We start from the raw sequence: 5,049 nt of genomic DNA, 5'->3' as shown, positions 1-5,049 counted from the left end.
TTGATGGAATCATTCAATTTGTCTAATTGATGACAATACACATTCGAATCAATCGTTTGGTTGTTTGGTAGCAACTCAAAAAAACCATTCCTTTTCAATCCTACCAAATAGAGAGCATCAACTCCTTTTGATAGATATCAGCTTTCGATATGCTTTGAGTTGATTCATCTTGTCTTCTCCATGATTTTTTGCGTTTATAGCGGATATTGTTGTACGCAATCCATTTTTTATCTCCAGTTATGAGTCGCTTCAGAAATGAATCGTTTTCCTCACATTTCAACAGCACATTGCAGATAGTAATGCGACAAACCAAATCTCTTTCTTTGAGAGTAAACGTGTGGAACCCAAATATCCAACTTTGAAACGAAACCGAGTTGCTTCAAATGCTCATGCACGGTTGAATTCGAGAAATTCAATCTCTCAGCAGTTTTTCGTGTTGTTAAGGGATGATTTGCGATTTCCACCAATGTCTTTATTTAGTCTTCATCAGCCTCAACTGACCTTCCAGAACATGATGTATCTTTGAAGTCGGAATTCCCAGAACGAAATTTCGAAAACCAATTCTGACACAAGCCAATTCAGTCAACACATCCTCTCCATAGACGCAATTTTTTCTTGCTCGCGCTGCATTTTTGCCTTGACGGTAATAAGGAAGCAAAATGTGACGAAAATTTTCTCACGTTATTTTTCCATTTTTGATGCAACGCCAAACAAAAGTAACGTGATAGATTCCAAAACGACTTTTTCTTCAAATGAAGCTTGAAATGTGCCTTGTCAAAATGTAAAATGATTTTCTGGTTTAGAATGAAATTAACCGCTTAAAAAGGCAATTAACACCATCTATTTGAAAAAACCGAAATTACTTTTCCGAACAACCCGATATAATCCCGTGCCCGACTAAATTAGTTGAACGGCAAAGTATTCGAGACCGTCGGACGTCCCCAGTTAATTAATCCATCAAACTTCATATTACCATCCTTGTTATCTTCCGTAACTCGTTTTGAGTATGGTTTTGGTGGCGGCGCGGCGGCAAGAAGCCGCGTCTAAATTAGCCACAAGCCTCTGTAATCAGCTGTATATATTGTAATCTCGCTATCATTACTCAATTATGACTCGCGAGCTTATCTTCGCAGAATCTAAATTTTACGGTAGTTAGGACAATAGGTTCGCTATGCGTAATCGTAAAATTCAGCACATTTGACTCGATTCCAGTTGTGCGGGCGAACCTTTCTCTTTCTTATAGGGTACATACATTCCAGCAGCTGCGCATTCGCTCTTTTATCTCGGCGTTCTAATTAAGGAGAGGCCGGAAGCACGCTCAGGGAAAGAGAGACTTTTCCTCGCCTTCGCGAGTCGTTCCGATTCGGTTCGCTCAAGCTTGCGACTTTAGCGAGACAACGGCCACTGCTGCACGCGATTTTCACAAATATGCGATAATCGCGTCAAACATGATGCACGAACGCGCTGTGGTTTAGATGGAGGCCGCGACGAGAGTTTTATTCCCAGGAGAAAGCGCACTCTCTCGTTCGCGAATGCCCGGTGTGCTCCAGTTCTCATGAAGCGGGCACTCCTCGCGATCTTCTATTTCCACCATGCGAAAAGGAGAAAATCTCGATAAATTCGAAGCAGCAAGGTAGCAGAAGCAAGAAACAACACCAGCTTCCAAAATGAAAGATTAACTGTTACTTGCAAATGAAAACGAATATAATTCACCGTCGTCAATGTGATATTAAAACTTGATACATCGTGTTGATATTGTTCGCACCTATCTCTTAGGACCGGTTCAGAATAGGTTGCGAGTTGCGAAGGATAGCAACTACTACTAGTTGCAAAGTACTATTTCCGATCGCAACAGGGAATTGCGGTTGTTAAAAAAGAGTTACTCAACTTTCAACTTCTTCTTGGCAAGAGCAATCGGTAATCGCAACGTCTCAGTCAATCAAGTATCGAGTTCAGGTAGAGTACGAAAAATGAAACACGACACCACAGATAAAGATTGTGTGATACAAAAGGTGTGATGTAATTTTTCATGGTTTTGTAGATATCTTGTATGCATTCCATTATTTGTAAAAAGAAATAAATACTGAAGGGCAGTACGAATTGGATGTGCTTGAAGCAGTTGCAAAAGAATGGGATGAGTTCGAAATACGGTTGCTAATTGTACACATAAAGACAAATCAATCTCTAGTTAATAAAACTGCACCGAATTTTAAGAATAATAGAAGAAAATAGATAATGCTTGGAAAATTATTGTTATGTTACTCAATAAAACAGCTATTTCTTTTTATATACCGTCTTTATGCAAAATTTGAGGTTAATTTTAATTCATAGCTTCAATATAGAGCCTCGAAGCTATCAGACATCAAGTAATTTCATTTATTTCTTGTTGTGTTTTAACGCTATCTTATCTTATTAAAATAATTTCCATTAAACTTCACAAAATAGCCAATATTATTTGACAATTTTTCTAGCTGAATCTCAATCAAAATTATAGCACAACAAAAAAAGCGGGTTCTATTTTCTGATTGGCTGTTTCGTTGCAACTTGCAAACTTTCGACATCTACATGTGGATTAGGCGTTGCAATAATTTGTAACTTGCAATTGACAACTTGCCATTCCGCAATTCGCAACTGAACGTTGCAACTTATTCTGGACCGGCCTTTAGTGTATACGTGTGTTTCACAAGATAAAAAATGTGTGCACGAACATGGCATCAGCGTGTAGTAGCAGCCCCATCTCCTGCAATATCGCTATTATCCCTCATCGTTTCGCTTCTGCATAAGCATAGAACGATCACTCCAGTTGGCAATATTGCACGCCTGTCAGAAGAAAGGAAGAAAAGAAGTGAGAGAAATACACTGATACGTCGGCAATTTCGTCAAGGCGGTAAAATTCTCGCGTTTCTCTAACCGACCGAACTGCACTTACAAAACGTCTTACCAAGTAAACGATCAGCTAAACGATCGAGATTCTTTGATTTCACAATCAACGAGAAGAAAAGACAAAAAAGCCAACACAAGATCTCACTCTCGCGAAGCCACTCAATCGCGAAAGTAAAATCAAGAATGGAACGCCAAACGAATCCTTACAAGCGTTGCCAACATGGGCGCCATTTAGAAGTAGAAGTCGATTAGGTGGTCTGTTCTTGATTTTGTTTCACTCTCGCGATTCAGAAGATTTCGTAAGTTCGTAACAGCAAGATCTTGGTTGGCTCTTATTGGCTTTTTTCTCCTTGTCGATTCTTACCAGGTGTTACGCTCTGTATCAATCAATGTAGTACCCAACACGCGTAGAGACTTCTGGTTCGTTGGTAGCGCAGCTACCGTTAGATATAATGCCGACTAGCACACTATTATGCGTGATAGGATTCTCCCAAATCACTGGCCCGCCACTATCTATCTGCAGAAGGTTCGAAAATTAAATATGGCACGATTGGCGCAATGCCCGTGGCGCCGAAACGACATTGTACTCGCACTATGTCAACACGGTCAACTTGTACACAATGAACTTGAATAATCGTAAAAGATACAGTGAAGTGAACAAGTAATTGGAGTGTTTTCCTGTCCTCTCACTGATTCTCTATTGTCATTCGTACAAACGCGACTTTAGACGCGTCTTTAGACGCGATCGATTATACCTTGGGAACACGGCAGTATCGTCAATGACTGTATCACATAATTCAATACGATGACCTATGGACGATTTCTCCGCGTGAAAGAAGTCCCGTTCCCTTACCTGACAAGCGCCTTTCCCCGGAGTGTAAATGCACATGTTACCGTCTGTTATGTCAGAATATATTTGCTTGCAATCCGAAAGGTTGATTACGTTCAATTTCACTTTCTGCGACGTATTCACCTTTTCACCGCCAAACTCCTTTAGGCCCCATCCTGATTGTTGAGAACGGTTAAAGAGAATAGTGATGTGCGATAAAGATGATCAGATGATACTAACCCAACGCCGTCACTATAGAATCGTCAAATGAATTGCGACTATGCTGAAATGGCAGACAGACTGGACTGACTTTGTCATTATATGTTATCGAGCCCTTAATTTTACAAACAGCTATGTCGTTCTGGTTGCCAGAAGAATAGGATGTATCATGCACTCCTTCACGCGGTACAACTTGGTCGCATTGGTTTCGGCGCCTATTTACAGAATAACACCAAATCGTGCATTAAGGGATATTATACATAATATTGTGTTATTTACTATATATTACTGTTTTTATCCTCAATTTATGTTTGCGAAAATACTTTATTACGTAACATAGATTTCTAAGAATAATTTCTAAAATTAAAAATATTACGTTAAGCTGTAATGTATATTTATTATTGATGATAATGATCCGCGTCCTTCACTAAGAAATTCAAATTCTCCTGCGAATATTTAGAACATACAAACGCGCTGCGTTTGTCAAGAATACATTTATTTTTTAGATAGATAAATTGTCGAAAAATATAGCCCGCGTTACATACAACAATTTCCTCGCGCGTACTTGTATCAGATCTAAGACAGAACTGCGCGACCTGATTCGAGACTATCGTGATCGTTAAAACTTGCTTGGATCTCTCATTTTGAAGGATTATGAACTCAACATAAAATTGAACTCAATTTTACCTGTACTTGTATCATGTCGCCGACAACTACACCAAGCTCTCCAAGATTTGCGCTTCTACACAATGAGCGGCTGTTATTACGTGTTGCGTACTTATTATGGTCGCGCCGCAATATATTCTTTATCCATCACATCAACGAGACCAGCCATCATTGGAAATTCGTTTACACCGGTTTCGTTGCCGTCAACTATAGCTAGAGCCTAAATAAATAACGAAAAGTAACGACAGAGCCTTTCCGCACATAAATTTCGCACGTTGTTTGCAGTCTTAGTTGCGTTAATGTATCTAAATGATTTTTCACCATACAAAAAGTCTCACAAAGTAAAAGCATACGTACCCGATTCTTCCAGCTACATCTGCACTCATGCGACGGTTTTTCTGCTCGTATTTCACACAAAAATTTACCCCCTTGTGTATCATTTTGCGAATTAA

At 39.5% G+C, this 5,049-nt stretch overlaps 1 pseudogene; it reads right to left on the bottom strand.

The window, feature by feature from the left end:
* Positions 1–2,512: 2,512 nt before the first annotated feature.
* On the bottom strand, positions 2,513–5,044 carry LOC112590157 (venom serine protease 34-like; annotated as a pseudogene).
* Between the last annotated feature and the right edge of the window lie 5 nt (positions 5,045–5,049).

The sequence above is a fragment of the Harpegnathos saltator genome, unplaced genomic scaffold, assembly GCF_003227715.2.
Source record: "Harpegnathos saltator strain DR-91 unplaced genomic scaffold, Hsal_v8.6 scaffold734, whole genome shotgun sequence".
NCBI lineage: Eukaryota > Metazoa > Arthropoda > Insecta > Hymenoptera > Formicidae > Harpegnathos > Harpegnathos saltator.
This window is presented reverse-complemented; position numbering and strand designations above follow the sequence as displayed.